This window comes from Papilio machaon, chromosome 5 (assembly GCF_912999745.1).
Source record: "Papilio machaon chromosome 5, ilPapMach1.1, whole genome shotgun sequence".
NCBI lineage: Eukaryota > Metazoa > Arthropoda > Insecta > Lepidoptera > Papilionidae > Papilio > Papilio machaon.
The window spans coordinates 5,983,617-6,000,256 of record NC_059990.1 but is presented as its reverse complement, the minus strand read 5'-3'; the positions used below and the strand labels follow the sequence as shown (position 1 = coordinate 6,000,256).

Genomic DNA, 16,640 nt, shown 5'->3' with positions numbered 1-16,640 from the left:
CTTTTATATTTGTAATGGCGTACAGTTTAGATTTATTATAATGGAATGCGTTTGAAAATAGCTTTTGGCGTTTAAAGTAATGCTTAAAATCAATCTTTCAGATGTATCAATTTTGAATGTAGATAGTCTTCTACCGTATTATTATCCTTCTTGAGTATTGTAATTTGTGTCAGTTAGATTTGCATCTTAAGTTTTCTCTGTCGTCATGTACATAAATGTCTTAACACGCTATTTTTCACGCTAACATTTAAGACATATGATCACGTAACCACGTCATTAATTTTACTCGCGCTTATTTCGCAATATCCATTCTTATTGTGGTCATTAAAATACACTCAGAATAAGCCTACGGCATTGTACTTAGATCCTAATATTCAAGCATTATTTAAAATGATTGAGATTAACTTTAGCGTAATAGAGGCGTCCCGTACGTGACAGTTATAGCTCATTTAGTCGGTGGAACCAGTTCTACGGGAATGGTTCAACTGACAAGATGCTCTATCATACACTATCATACACTATCTCTCTCTTGCACTTAATTTGCGGAGTTAACATTAATGCGCTGTTAAGTCCGGTAGCTTTAGTGCAAGTAATTTGCTTGCCAGAGATAGCCTAGGTTTTAATATAGACACTTCATAGTTCCCGTATTAATGGATGTAACATTTTTCCTCATGAACATGTGTGAGCAATGTTGGTTAAGTTACATGAATTTTATCTGAGCGCAACAGTGCTTCACCGAGAAGACAAAAACTTCTGAAAATATACTTAAAAATATTATTTTGTTTGAAACTTTGAATTACTTTTAAGCAAAATTTTGTGTCTGTTGATGAATTCTGTTTTCTTATTTTAAAGCAGCATAATTATTTGTTTACTAGATGTTCCCGTGCGGCTTCATCCGTATGAAATTCAATACATTTTTTTTACACAGAAAAACTTTGTTTTATTGTTTACATAGCGACTTTCAATTGTAAATATCAAAGCTTAAATGCTCAAATAACAACGAAGGCCTTCGCCATTGGCTGAGAATTAGCGTTACTATGGCAACCATCCATTTTGCTGCTATTGGCTTGCAATTTTTCTCACTTTTGGATTTTTAGTACAAAAAGAATTAAAAAAATATGCCATGATTTTTTTTTTATTTATGTATAGTATTTTGACAGTAACATTATGTATATAACTACTTCGCCAAAACACTTCCGTGGTTTTGTAGGCTTGATTGCTTTGATTGCTTCTATACTCGTACAATAAAATAAAGCGTCATATTATGCGCTATTTTATTGTATTATATTAGTATAGATTATTAGTTTCCTAATTTAATAAGTAACAATGTGAGTATTCTAGGAAGAAAGCGACTACTTTTATATGTAATAACAGTCCATATAATGTAGGTACACTATTTATAGAATTTTTTATAAAAGTCACATTGGCAGAATTATTTTTTTAACAATACATTTGCCATTGCTTTGTTCTAAGATAACACATCTCAAACTCGTGGTGTTCGTGTAATACGTTTAATACTAAAAACTAAATTCAAGACTACTGTGACGATAATAAAAAACAATTTGTATCACAACATTGTATCGTTTAATAAAAACTGTAAGGTCGGACGCGTATTGGACATTTGGCAACAAGTACAGTTAGTTATGAATTCGACATTGCCTCGTCCTGGCATCCGAAGCCTCGCCGGCGGCGTGCGTGTTCAGAATTGATCGAATCACTCGTGAGAACCGATGCGGATGAACTAATGTTGGTAAGACAGAACGAACTTGTGGCAGCATAATAGAAATTCACATTCCAAACCTCTTGTATTACATATTAATTACATGTTTTATTGAGGTACTAGCTGTGCCCGCGACTTCGTCCGCGTGAAATTCTGTCTTCGGATAGAATTTTTTAAGGCTAATTATTTTACTTAACCAACGTGCTATGATTTGATGTATGGATGTAAAAGAACATAGAGAGAGGTGTGCCAGGACCGTGCCAAATCTCTAAAATATTCCCAAACAAAATTTCATTCCCTATTTTTATTTAGCACACTTGAGGGTAAATTTCTTCAAACGTTGAATTTATATTTATTTATATCAAATTAGCAGCCACAAAAATAAGTTTGAAACTTGTAACTGTAAAAATGACGATACTTCCATACAAATTTCCACCCCTACTTTCAACCCCTTTTTCGCGTTAAAATGTGCCCTATGTCCTTCCTCAGGCTCTAGACTAAATATTGGTAAGGGTAATAGCAAAACATATTAAACAAAACATTCACCAAAACCTCACATATTGCCAAACAAAATTTCATCCCCTATTGTTATTTAGCACCCTTGGGGGTAAAATTCTTACAAAAAATTAATTTCATAATTATTTATATCAAATTAGCAGCCTTAAAATAAGTTTCAAGCTTGTAACTGTAAAAATGACGATAATTCCATACAAACTTTCACCCCCACTTTCAACCCCTTACAAACCCTTTTTCGCGTTAAAATGTGCCCTATGTCCTTCCTCAGGCTCTAGACTAAAAATTGGTAAGGGTGGTAGCAAAACATATCAAACAAAACATTCACCAAAACCTCATATATCGCTAAACAAAATTTCATCCCCTATTGTTATTTTGCACCCTTGGGGGTACAATTTTTACAAAAATGTAATTTCATATTCATTTATATCAAATTAGCAGCCTTAAAATAAGTTTCAAGCTTGTAGCTGTAAAAATGACGATAATTCCATACAAACTTTCATCCCCACTTTCAACCCCTTACAAACCCTTTTTCGCGTTAAAATGTGCCCTATGTCCTTCCTCAGGCTCTAGACTAAAAATTGGTAAGGGTGGTAGCAAAACATATCAAACAAAACATTCACCAAAACCTCATATATCGCTAAACAAAATTTCATCCCCTATTGTTATTTTGCACCCTTGGGGGTACAATTTTTACAAAAATGTAATTTCATATTCATTTATATCAAATTAGCAGCCTTAAAATAAGTTTCAAGCTTGTAGCTGTAAAAATGACGATAATTCCATACAAACTTTCATCCCCACTTTCAACCCCTTACAAACCCTTTTTCGCGTTAAAATGTGCCCTATGTCCTTCCTCAGGCTCTAGACTAAAAATTGGTAAGGGTGGTAGCAAAACATATCAAACAAAACATTCACCAAAACCTCATATATCGCTAAACAAAATTTCATCCCCTATTGTTATTTTGCACCCTTGGGGGTACAATTTTTACAAAAATGTAATTTCATATTCATTTATATCAAATTAGCAGCCTTAAAATAAGTTTCAAGCTTGTAGCTGTAAAAATGACGATAATTCCATACAAACTTTCATCCCCACTTTCAACCCCTTACAAACCCTTTTTCGCGTTAAAATGTGCCCTATGTCCTTCCTCAGGCTCTAGACTAAAAATTGGTAAGGGTGGTAGCAAAACATATCAAACAAAACATTCACCAAAACCTCACATATTGCCAAACAAAATTTCATCCCCTATTTTTATTTAGCACCCTTGGGGGTAAAATTTTTACAAAAAAATTATTTCATATTTATTCATATCAAATTAGCTGCCATAAAAATAAGTTTCAAGCTTCTAACTGCAAAAATGACGATAATTCCATACAAACTTTCACCCCCACTTTTAACCCCTTACAACCCCTTTTTCGCGTTAAAATATAGCCTATGTCCTTTCTCAGGCTCTAGACTATATGTGTACCAAATTTCATTTAAATCGGTTCAGTAGTTTTGGCGTGAAAGCGAGACAGACAGACAGACAGACAGACAGACAGACAGACAGAGTTACTTTCACATTTATAATATTAGTAAGGATTTATTTGTATTTAAACGGAATTTTACCCGACTCACTAAACTTTTTTGATCGCATGTATTTTTTATGTACGTGGGTTTTTACATATTAAGGCAAATTTTGATAAGTTATCATTCGATTAATATTCCTCCACTGGTTAGTTTCAGTCAGTTGGGCTTTTTTTATATTAAACAAATGCGAAATATATTCCAGAATGTATTCCGGAGCATCAGTTACCCTTACGAATAACAAAAGAGTGATAATAAGGACAAAAGGTGAGAAAATGTCCTATAATTCTATCAAACGTTTAATGTAGCAACATTGATGAAGTTTCTGCCCTTGAAGCTCATACGAATATTGAATGTGCGGATACGTGCACTTGTGAGGTCAAGCTATTGAAGAAGTGTATAGATATTTCACACACGTATATTATCATCACACTAGTCTATGATTCGAATGTCACAGCAATCTACATAAATCTACTACTGAATCGGAGAGTTTTAAGTAAGCAATTATACAGTTCAATTATCATTTGGCTATCTCATATCTCTCTTTGTCCTTGAAATACCAGCGATAAAAATATGTTTATGCATATGTGGTTCTGGAGTTAAATCTCTCGGTTTAAGACAAAGCTATGGAAACCTAAGCTGCGAAACTTCTTGCAAACGCTTCTTTCATTAATGATCAGTTTACATTATTCCAATACAGCGATCTAATCCAGCGCTTGATTTTATCGCTGGAATAATAGAAACAGTTCATAAGGTCTTATATCTTGGTTTTCGATGTTACAATTCTTATTCATATTTCGTTTTTAACAAGAAACTTAATATCAAATCTTTACGGTCTACCAAAACTGCAATTATTCGATTATACGGCGTAATCGATTGAATGACTATTTTAGTATTGTAATTATTTTTAAGAGATCAACGATCTATAAACAACCGCTACACCGATTTAGCACAAAGCTAGACGAGTAACTTAATGCCAGTTACATCAAAATGCATCGATTAGAGTCGGAACCAATAAGATTGCATCATTCAACCGTAAAAAAGCGGTGATAATTTTTAACATGCGAACTTGTGGAATCTATTCGAGTCTGTTATTATTCTGCGAGAACGATTATGTCTCGTTATATTTGATTTATATATTGTTTATGTTTATTGTTTATTTATATTTAATGCATTTTCATGGTATTTCTTGTTCTTAACATGATGTGCTTTAGCTTATATAGTACTGTACAAAAGTTACTAGACAAAATGCATTAAACAGGACAATACGCACGTTATATAGAAAATTATTCGTGTTATGTTATCTAGTCGAAAGTGCAAGTTTGCTCTCAATACGTTTATCATCAATATACGTTACAGAAAATGTTCACGCAGCCTACGTCCTAACAACCTAAGTGTTGGGAATATATGAATGTTGAATGCATGTGCATGTGACATCCGAGCCAAGGTTTGTTGGCACACGTGCGCTGACACGGGATTTGCGCATGAGAGGCAACGTGAGGTCAGGACCATAATCCCATTCTAACAATTGCAGGCAGGCCGCCGCGTGACCGCTGTCCCCTGCGGGATGACCTCTTTCTTCATCCTTACGACCTTACAATAGTCCTGTGTGTTATCCAAGCGTTTTTTAATTATACAAGAGACACAACATATTCATTTCATGTGATAGAATTAACATGTTTTAGTTACGAAAATAAAACTGTAGGTCTGAAATCAGCATCATCAGCACACACACATACACGCACACACATGTAATGGGCATCAAAAGCAAACATATGATAAAATAAATTAAAATATCTTTAGAGTATATTTTGTAAAAAAAAAAGAGTTGAGATTAAAACATAATAAAAAAATATATATGAACGAAAAATCCTTAAGTTATATTGAGTCTCTAGTATTTTCTATCGACCGAAATAGGTTACTTGTTTTTATTAGAAGTTAGTTGTTCAGAAAATATTAAAATATCAAGTAGCGACCGTTCTTTGTCCTTACATAGTATTACAATAAATCAGGATGACCGTTTAAAATTACCAAAGTTTTTTCAATCGGGTCTAACCTTTCCAGTTTCACTATTTTGCCTTTTATAATACCAATAAAATGTAAGACAAAAGAACACTTTCGTTTGTCTGATTTCAATTTTATAGGATAGGATTGATTTATTGTTTCTTACAAACAATAAACTTTTATGTAACCCAAGGGAATAACAGGAAAAGGATACAATGGAGAGTGAAACGAATTTCAGTTCTATTTTACAACAGAGAAAGCGGAACTTTTACACAGTTATAACATTTATCACAATTTATAACCAACTTATTTTCTAAAACTGTAACAGATTGAATTCTATAGACGTCCTTTATTGTTTCAAGAGGGAAGAAAATAAATGAAAACACACAAAGTATATAACAAAACATTACTCGTATTTGTAAGACTGGAATTATGTTGCGATAACCGTTAATAAAATTAAACTTAAATATTGTATATTAATAAAATTGGAGTCTCTAAATGTTATATCTCTCATTACGTATAATGTATTTGCGTTACAGATAACAAATAAACTATTTTTTATATTTTAGTCTGTCTGTTTGTATATTTGTTCACAAAGCCGCGTTTCTTTCAGATAATCTAATGAAAGACTGGACCAATTTTCACAGGAAGGTAGCAGATGCACGGAGTATATGATAGGATGTTTTTAAATTCTGCGCTGACGAAGTTGAGGAAGACAGCCAGCGGAATAATAAAGATCTACGGAAATATTTAGTCGCAGTATTCAGTATTTTCTTTGTGTAACTTGTAGAAGAATAAATGGAACATTATATAGTGAGCTCAGTGAGACCAATTGCTATAATAAATTTAATATCTTTGGCTTAACCAGTAACATTGTGATAGATTTAACACTTATCACGTAAGCGTTAAGAGGCCCCGTAAAAGTGGATTTAGAACATTTCACAACTGGGTTGTGTTTTTTTAATTTTATTTACATACTCGCTTATAAATCAGGATGGTCAATATTTAATGAATACTCAGTAGGTCTAAATGTGCATGTAAAGTACACAGAACAAAAAAAATACGATATTTTCACAAACTCCTTGGTCTACAATAATTAAAATGAATGTACGTTAAAGCTAAGTCAAAAAACAAATAATAATCATATTGTAACAGCCCTAACATATTTGATCTTACTAATATTATAAATTCGATAGTTTAAATGTATCGACGGATGTTTGGATTTTTGTTAGAAGGTATCTCCAGAATGGTTCAACAAATTTCGATGAAGTTTGACACAGATTTAGAATATAGTCTGGAAGAACACACAAGCTACTATTTATTAAGTTTTCCGAATTAAAATGCATCGGTAGTCACGTGTAGTCACGCCTGTATATTACTGCCATGGGGTATTTCTCACTTTTAAACAAATAATAAAATACCACTGCAACATGTTGTAAAAAGAGATAGACAGAGAACTTATCACATTTTACCAAAATACATTTCTATAGTGTTGTTTGTAAACGACAGTCGATTATAAAATTTAAATTTATTTCCATGTAAATGAGTAAAAATATAATTTTACTTTTATACTAGCTGTCGGTCGCGACTCCGTCCGCGCGGAATTAAAAAAAAAAAAAAAAAAAAAAAAAACTGTAAATCTAAACCATTCTCGAATCTCCACGAACACACACAAAAAATTTCATCAAAATTGGTCCAGTCGTTTAGGAGGAGTTCAGTCACATACACACGCACACAAGAAATATATATATTAAGATGTTCATCGTTGGTTTAGTTATAAATTACATTGGTCGTGTTCGAGCCAGCGGCAACACAATTATGAATCTGATGGGCATTTCATGATGCACCTTTCACTCGCACCTATATCTTTAGAAAGGGACAGTCGTTCAAACTTGCTCAAAACTTTTATTCCGGCCGCGCATTTAAGTTGGCCAAAGTGAAATGACCGTTGTTGACCATTTCGGTGGTTGCGTCATTACCGTTCAGGTTTTGAATACGAACTTACGAAGGTACGCATATTTATAAGCTTCTGATATAATTTATCTTTTGCTTTATACATGTTGGATAAGTTTTGTTTCGAACAAATTACGTTTTCGGGTTTTATTATATTCCAAGAATGCGCCTGAAAATCTTTGGAATGTGATATGTGCGTAAGTTCACAATTAGTAACTATACGAAGGACTCCAGTGGTTGAAATAAGTTATAGGTGTTAACAATTTTTTATTGTTGTGAAAAAATATATTCTTTCCTAACTTCAGAATCATCTTTAAAAAGCCATTGACACTAAGCTGTGGCATGTAGGGGGTACAAAAGTACCAAGACTTCATACCAATAACCGTGATGGAAGCTTCCAAAACAATTATATAAAGTTATATTCTTATCTCTGTTTATTCAAAGAAACTGAGAGAAAACATATTTTGTAATTTTTTCGGCTGTGCAAATCCACGATAACATTGACTCGTATACAAAAATATTAAAAATAACAATCGATTTTGTTATCATGAAAGAAACACGAAATTATTCAAAATACGTGCCATATTTAAAAACCGTGTTTTCGCCGACGAGCGCTTCCAAGTTCAACAGCCACCGCGACTTAGACTCGGGCGAAGGATGAAGCCGACCTACTTGTGGTTCCCTGACCTCCGCCGCAGCCTAGCGTGGCATGCCCCATCTCTTTCACACCAACACGAACATGCCTCTGTCTCCCTTCCTCCCGGAATATTTTCGCAATCGTATTCGGAAAATGGCGTAGACGCGGGAAGGCATTTGACAAGTCATATTACATACTATGAGGATAATTTTTATGGTCGCTTACAGTTAAAATTGTGGTAGTACTTTTTGGCGGAAACAATTATGGTAAAATGGTTTCATAGAAGACCATAATTTTCTAGTAAAAAAATATCGCGGAGTATGAATAATTCTCTTAAAATATATTATACTAGAAAATCGGTGAATGACGTTGTTGCTCCTTCATAACGGGTTTTGTTCCTTATACATTTATAGTAAGGACAATATGTATATTTCTTTAAAAAGGTACTTATTATATGTAGATTAGTTAGACCTTTCACATTTATGAAAACACATTCATAAAAAGCGCGTTGAATGAGAAACATAAATACAGATAGCAATTATAGTTTATTAAAATTAATGAGTGTTCCAAGTAACTACTCGTAACAATGTGGTCTACTCGATCCACTTTTGATGTAATATACATTTTACGATCAATAAAACAAATAATGAATAATTATAACTTGTTGTAAAGAACTATGTAGCTATCAAACTTATAAATAAATACGATTTTTAAATGGTAGCAAAGTTATTGAAATCCAGCAGAGGTGTACAAAATGTTTGATAGATAATGATAATGAAGTACGATTTTTTTTTTACTTTCGTTTTAATATTTTCAACTGAACTCCTTTTTACATCACCTTTGGCTATATCTTGGTATATATAATAAAAAAATCATTTTATATGATTTAAACATTATCGAAATACATGAAGAAATTCATTTCACTCTTACAACGACCTAAGCTGAAGCAAAACATTCCGATTTCAATCGTTATAACAAATACATCACATCCATATATGGTTTTGGGTCTTCTTTTTTATCTTTTCTTTTTAGCAATCCATCCGATTGTTACAAAATTACGCAATAAAAACGAAGGCGGGTAAAGGACGCCGGCGCCTGACATAACAGCAACGGTAACTGCAAAGGGGACGGAGATTCAAAAGAGCATAACTAAGCCATATAAAGAAGGACGTGAGCGTGCTGAATTTCATTTTCTAAAACCCGATTACACGGTCGAGGTGACGCAAGACCCGGAGGTCGGCTAACGGAGACAGAAGCCACGAAACCGAAAGGAGTTCGAAACTGAAATCAAGGGAGAGGTCCCGTTATCCCGACGCCGGTGCACAGCCGCTGGGAATGCCCGGTGCCTGCCTGTCAACGTCACGCTTCAATCATGATCTCACTTATGGGATTCCCCAATCTATTTACTCCTCATTTGTTTATTTACGTTTTAAAGTAAAAGCATTATTTTTAAATTTTGGTTTCCTCCTAATTTCATAAAAATCTTAAATCAAATTGTAAAACTGATTGAGCGAATTGACGTAAAATTAATTTGTTTATTTCTAATTATTATTGGTGATAAGATTTAAGGTCGTATGATGAAATGATTACTCAAAGTTTAATTAAACAACTATGAGTGTGGCAGTATTTAGAATATGCCAGCGACGCGCGATTCTTTCTCGTCGCAACATCGAGACGGCTGTCCTACTTAGCCGTAACGGTACACCGCGAGTCCTGACCAAAAGCGCGCTGGCGACGGACACGATGACGACGCGGCCTCCCATGAATATTTCCGCTAATTAACCTGCTACTTGTCACAAACGAAATGTCGCAATCACTGTACCAATTTCGGCAAGCAATTTAATTTTATTATAACCAAATTAAGTTGCTGATCAACCTTCGATAAGTAAGTGTTATTAACAAAAATTTGGTAGTGGAATAGTAAATGATCAATATTTAAGTTACGTGTAAGCCAGTTTAGATTTATACAAGCTTCTGTTGCAGGTGTCGAGACTAGAGTGAGGTAGATGAGACTAACAAGGTTGACCATAGTATTCAATGAAATATTACCGGACGCCCTCGACTTCGTTAACTCAGAATTAAAAAAAATAAGTAGCCTATGCCAGTAGGCGTCCTAACTACCTTCCCGGCAAAATTCCATCAAAATCGGTTCTGCCGTTCCAGAGATTACCCGGAAGAAACTCGGCCTTGCGGACAGACAAACGAGATGAAAATTAGATTAGATTAGATTAGATTAGACACGTGTCCGAAATATGTTTTTTTTCGATATTACATAAATACAAACACTCCAATTTTATTCATATCTATCTATATATATAAAAGAAAGTCGTGTTAGTTACACTATTTATAACTCAAGAACGGCTGAATCGATTTGACTGAAAATTGGTGGGCAAGTAGCTTAGAACCAGGAAAAGGACATAGGATAATTTTTACCCCGTTTTCTATTTTTTATACTGCGCGGACGGAGTCGCGGGTAAAAGCTAGTATTATATAAAAGAAAGTCGTGTTAGTTACACTATTTATAACTCAAGAACGGCTGAATCGATTTGACTGAAAATTGGCGGGCAGGTAGCTTAGAACCAGGAAACGGACATAGGATAATTTTTACCCCGTTTTCTATTTTTTTTTTCCGTGCGGACGGAGTCGCGGGTAAAAGCTAGTTTACAATATATTACAATTGAGGAAGAATGAGAGTAGTTATAACTCAGTTACAATTAGATAACAATGATTGTTGTAAATAAGTTCAACGATATTGCATGCATACCGGTTGCAAAATAATAATATCTGAAGCAGAATTATGAGAATTTAATTTATTATTTCACTTCATAGCAGCAAAAAGCCAACGTCACGCGGTGTTCCCAGGCGGTCACCCATCCAAGTACTGACCGCGCCCGACGTTGCTTAACTTCGGTGATCGGACGAGAACCGGTGTATTCAACGTGGTATGGACGTTGGCGATCGTACTTTCAAACATTTTGTTCTTAATCTTTTAAAATCAATTTTGACATAGTTGACAATTTTCACCTATTTTTTTATTCAAATTATTGACTTACTTTGTAACTAGAGTAATGCAACAATTTGATCTTGGCTTATCTGTTCCTGTCTATTTAACTAGGGCCTAATATATAAATACCGGTGTATTCAACGTGGTATGGACGTTGGCAAGGAGACACGAAAAATGTTTGCTTACAATAAAAAATGCATTATAGTCTGTAAATATTAAGGATTTCTTAAAAATATAATATGTTCTGAAAGTAAAGAAAAACATTTACATAATTTCCAATACTCTTAAAATTAGCAAAATTTTGACATAATTGTCAGTGACGACGCGAATGCGATTGTCTCAAGTATATAGTGTATTATCTATGTGAATAATAACTGGTTATCTGGTCAAACAGAAATTTTACAAAACTGTATCAATGAAATAATACAAGCGTCATCTATCCTCCGATAAAGCTATCACGACAGTGGTCATTGAAAAATATCAACAGCCCGCCATCTATTGGAGTATCTCAAAAGCGTTGCACGTAAAGTCGTACATTTAGTATAGGTGGCAGAATTACAAAACTTATCAATTAAAGAGTAAATCACTTCAAAAAATGTAAAATCCTGAATAATGTTAAAATTACACAGCAAATTTTGCGGAAATATTTATGCAAAATACTTTTGAATAATAAATAATAAGATTTTAATCCATGATGTTATGTAACTTTGTTTTTATATTTGGCCCTAGTTAAATAGATAGTAACAGATAAGCCTAGATCAAATTGTTGCATTACTCTAGTTACAAGGTAGTTCAATAATTTGAGTAAAAATATATCTGATATATGTCAAAACTCACTTTAAAAGATTAAGAACAAAATGTTTGTAATTATAATCGCCAACGTCCATACCACGTTGAATACACCGGTTCTCGTCCGATCACCGAAGTTAAGCAACGTCGGGCGCGGTCAGTACTTGGATGGGTGACCGCCTGGGAACACCGCGTGATGTTGGCATTTTGCTGTGTGTAAGAAGTATTTAGATATCAAAAGTAGTACTGGGTCGTCCGTTGGCCAAAAGTCAAACATAGCTAATAATCTAAGAGTTTTATTACTTTTTATTAAAATACATAACTTTATGCACTTCCTCAATGTTTTAGACAACTTGGTACAATGTTTTCACTTTTACTATTAATAAAGGTTAAAGATATCAATGTGTACTCTAAAAATTGTATATTCTATTTGTATTTAAAAACTATGAATAATATGTTAAAACTACTAAATAAACTATATACTTATACCAAACTTAAAATAAAACTAGAAAATGTAAAAAATTGACCCCCCTTGCGCTCGCAGGGTAAGATGCCCAAGAGGCTGGCGGCATTTCCCCATTGAATCCACCTTCGTCCGAAATGCGCGCCAGCCCTTGGATCCCCTGAGACGTCGATGAAGCGTTCGGAAATCTCCGGAAGTCGAATGTTTTCACTTAAAGTATCAGAGAAATAATTTTTTTCAAGACTAATGTTGTCTTAAGGAACCCTTTTACTAACTTTACCGGTTATTCGTAACATAACCACATAAAAACCTGTTTATTTGTAAGGTCAATGTTTTTGCTAAAATATGGGCAAATGCTTCTGCGACTCGTTTAATCTATGTTGGAATTTATTACTAGAAACGTCTGTTATGGCGATGCTTGCGCAAACCCAGATCGCTAATAATAATTCTGGTGTAAAAAAACGGCCATTCGTTATAACTATTGAGTGCAATTTGTAAGCTTTTTTATATGACTTCTTCAACTTCAGTTAATACGTAGAGTGATATAGTTAATAATAATTTGATGATTAAGGATTTCCCCCCCAAAAGAACACGAGTAAATTGATGTATTTTTGATGTTTATTTATGTAGGATCTCTTTTGTATTTTATGTTTTTCTTTATTATGACGTCATTTCAAAATAAGATTATAATACAGAATAGAATATAGTCCGACCTATATATTTCTGTATATGTATTATTGTACTCTTTGAGTACGACGGAGGAGAGAACGACAAAAGGACGCACGACGATGTAATGTAGAAATAAAGAAGAAATAAAAAGAATTTAGGACGATGAAAAAACGAAGTTTTTTATTACGAGCCACCCCTACATTTATTTACAGATGTTATCTGGGTCAGTCCGCTTCTGAGACCCAAATCCCTGTATGAAACATCAACTCATCACTTGTTATCTTTGTTAAAACAGAGATGATCATACATTTTAAACGGAGATTTGCATCTAAAAACCCACGGTTAGTGCGTAATGTTTTTAAAGAAACTGTAATAACAAAATCAAAATTTTCTTATATACTTATGTTTGTCAAGAATACGCTCATAGATACATGGTATATTTTATAATTGTGGTTCTTGGGAATAAAAAATATTTTAAAAATTGAATGGAACTTTTCAAATGCTTAATCATATACTAAACTGGAATGAGAGATTTAAATCTGAAACGCAAAACCATTTTTAATAACATTCGTTAACGTTATTAAATTGGTACCTCATATAACGATTGGATGAATGAACTAATGTTATGGGATTTAAAAAAAAAACTGGTTTTAAATGGCAGTCACATAAATTTTATTAATATTTGTATTGCTTATCCTTCAACTTGATCAGACCATGTACTATATGATATGATCAGTATTAATTAATAAAAATATTTATTTCGTAATATAATTATTATAATCGCGTCTTAGCTGCACTCAACATTAAATATAATAATGTGGCACAAGCTTTTGCCCGCGAATATAAAAAAAAACTTAGTACAGAACTCAGACTCAGAACAGTCCATTTTCAGTATTCTAATGTAATAGTGTTTCTTTAAATAAATTAGCAGTTAATAAAGTGTATTTAGTGTATTTCTTTTTTTAAAAAAAAGGACCCCCGTTAATAATATTCAAATAATCACATTTACCGTAACAGATTCATTAAAAATGTTATTATAAACGGTTTCAACTAGGGCATCGAGACCGGGTATACCCGGACCGAAAAAACCCGGTTTTTCCCGGTTCTGAGGATTACAAAAAAACCCGGGTTTGATTATTAAAACTCGGGTTTATCGGGTTTTTTTTAATACTTTTGTTTTTGTAATTTATTAAGTTTAAGCCACTTCGAATGCAATAATAAGTAAATGGAATAAAAATACGCTTTGATAAATTATTAATTATTACGTAAAACGTAGCTTCGTTGCTACGTTCCTATCAATTGTGCGATATCATTTCGATGAATGGACATCTAATAAAAATAGAACTTATATAGGGCTCACTTTACATTCACCAAATTTTGCAAGGGATAGCAGTTTTCGAAATCTAGGTCTCATACGAATTCACAGGTCCTTGAATGCAGCCTCATGCGTACAATTGATTTAGGCCAAGTTGGACGAATATGGGGGTGGTTGCATTAGGGAAGTCCCTTAAGTCATACCATCAGCTATGCATCGCTCATGCCGTTCAGCTGGCAATTGTGGATGTAATGTACAAACACAATGCCGGCTTCGAGGAAAACGTCGCTCAGCTTGCCGAACTTGACGAGGATGAAGATTTACCTTCATCAGTATTGGCTCAAAGACTGCGAACTGTAGAATTTAACGACGACACAAATTCTACAGACAATGACGAGGATGGCGTTGAATTTAATAATGAATCTACGTTTATGGGGTCTTTCAGTTCACCATATTTTAGATACAACGAACTGCTATCAAAAGTACGAATAGTGGTAAAAATCTTCAAAAAATCGACAAAAAACGATGACGTCCTTCAAAAACATGCCAGAGCTGATTTAGACAGGAGTACTCCCTGCTATTAGATGGGAAAACGCGCTGGAGTAGCATTTCTGCCATGTTAGGTCGGTTTCTGAAATTGAAAATATCTATTAGAAAAGCTTTAATTGCTTTAAAAACAGATACTGCATTTACTAATGATGACTGGAGAAATATAGATGAGATCCATAAAATATTGGATGTTATTAAAACTGTCGTCGAGGCGCTATATCGACGCGATGCAACTTTACTTACAGCTGATTTCCCTAAAATTTGCTTTGAAGAAAATGGATGAAATGACCATGACCACTAAGTCACAAAATGGCAACTGCATTGAGCAAACGATACGCAAAAAGAAGACTAACTCAAGCAGCAACACTACAGTACTTGACTAATCCGGGTAAATATTTTGAGAACATTCAAAATGAAGATAAAACTGTTTTTTATCGGCCGTAACAGGTGATGAAAGGCTAAACGAAATTGTTAATCTGATTAAACGCACAACCAAAAAAAGTATATATATACCTCTTATATACCTATACCTATATACCTCTTGAAAATTTGCCAGCGACAGACCAAAACCTGCGAGAAATTGACATTTTATTTTCCTTTATATTTTGTATTCATTGTAGGAAATCGATATATAAACGCAGATTAGTGTATTTTAAAAAATTACAATGGAAAGATCGAAATGCTCGAAAAAACCGGTCTACCCGGGTTTTGATACTCTTAGACCCGAAAACCCGGGTTTTCAAAATTGAACCGAGTTTCGATGCCCTAGTTTCAACCATTCCAATGGTTATGCAGGGGTCATAAAATCCGTTTCCGGTTTCTAATCTATATAAACTACTGCAGCAGTTTACTATACATACTTATCTGCAGGGCATGTATACTTACGTGATATGTTACTACGTAACTTCCTCCAAGACTCCTAGTATGGTAAAACTGCATTTTGCATTCTTACGTGTTATTTAAATATTTGCTATAAAGACTCCAATGTTTTATCTCAAGCGTAATGCACCCGGCATTACTTGTAATGTCACGTATACAGAAACAGTTTGGTTTCATATCTTGTAAGATTATTTGAGATAAACAACGGTTTTTCCAATAAAACATTTAACATTTAAAGCAAAAAAAAGTCATGAACATGGAAATACCGGCCGAATATATGGTATTTTATTTACTTATAATTTAAAGACAAAAATTTGTTTTTATAAATGATAGTTTTAATTGGATTTAATTATTTTATTAGCCGACTTCAAAAAGAAGGAGGTTATCAATTCGAATGATTTTTTTTATGTGTGTTATTTATTGATAGTAAAGCTCTCTGTTAGCGAAGACTAAAAAAAAAATTAACAACGTCAGCTTCGTCGCATGTTAAATTTGTTGATGCTATTAAAATTTTTAACTAGTTCTTTTAAGATTAAAAGCAAGCAAAAATCTTTTGTAGAATATTCCTTTTCTGT

General features: G+C 33.6%; 2 non-coding genes across 2 annotated transcripts; one reads left to right on the top strand and one right to left on the bottom strand.

The window, feature by feature from the left end:
* Positions 1–11,234: 11,234 nt before the first annotated feature.
* On the bottom strand, positions 11,235–11,353 carry LOC123721043. The gene has a single exon (XR_006756132.1). It is a non-coding gene; the product is annotated as a 5S ribosomal RNA (ribosomal RNA).
* A 923-nt stretch (positions 11,354–12,276) lies between these two features.
* LOC123721044 lies at positions 12,277–12,395 on the top strand. The gene has a single exon (XR_006756133.1). It is a non-coding gene; the product is annotated as a 5S ribosomal RNA (ribosomal RNA).
* The last annotated feature ends 4,245 nt before the right edge of the window (positions 12,396–16,640 follow it).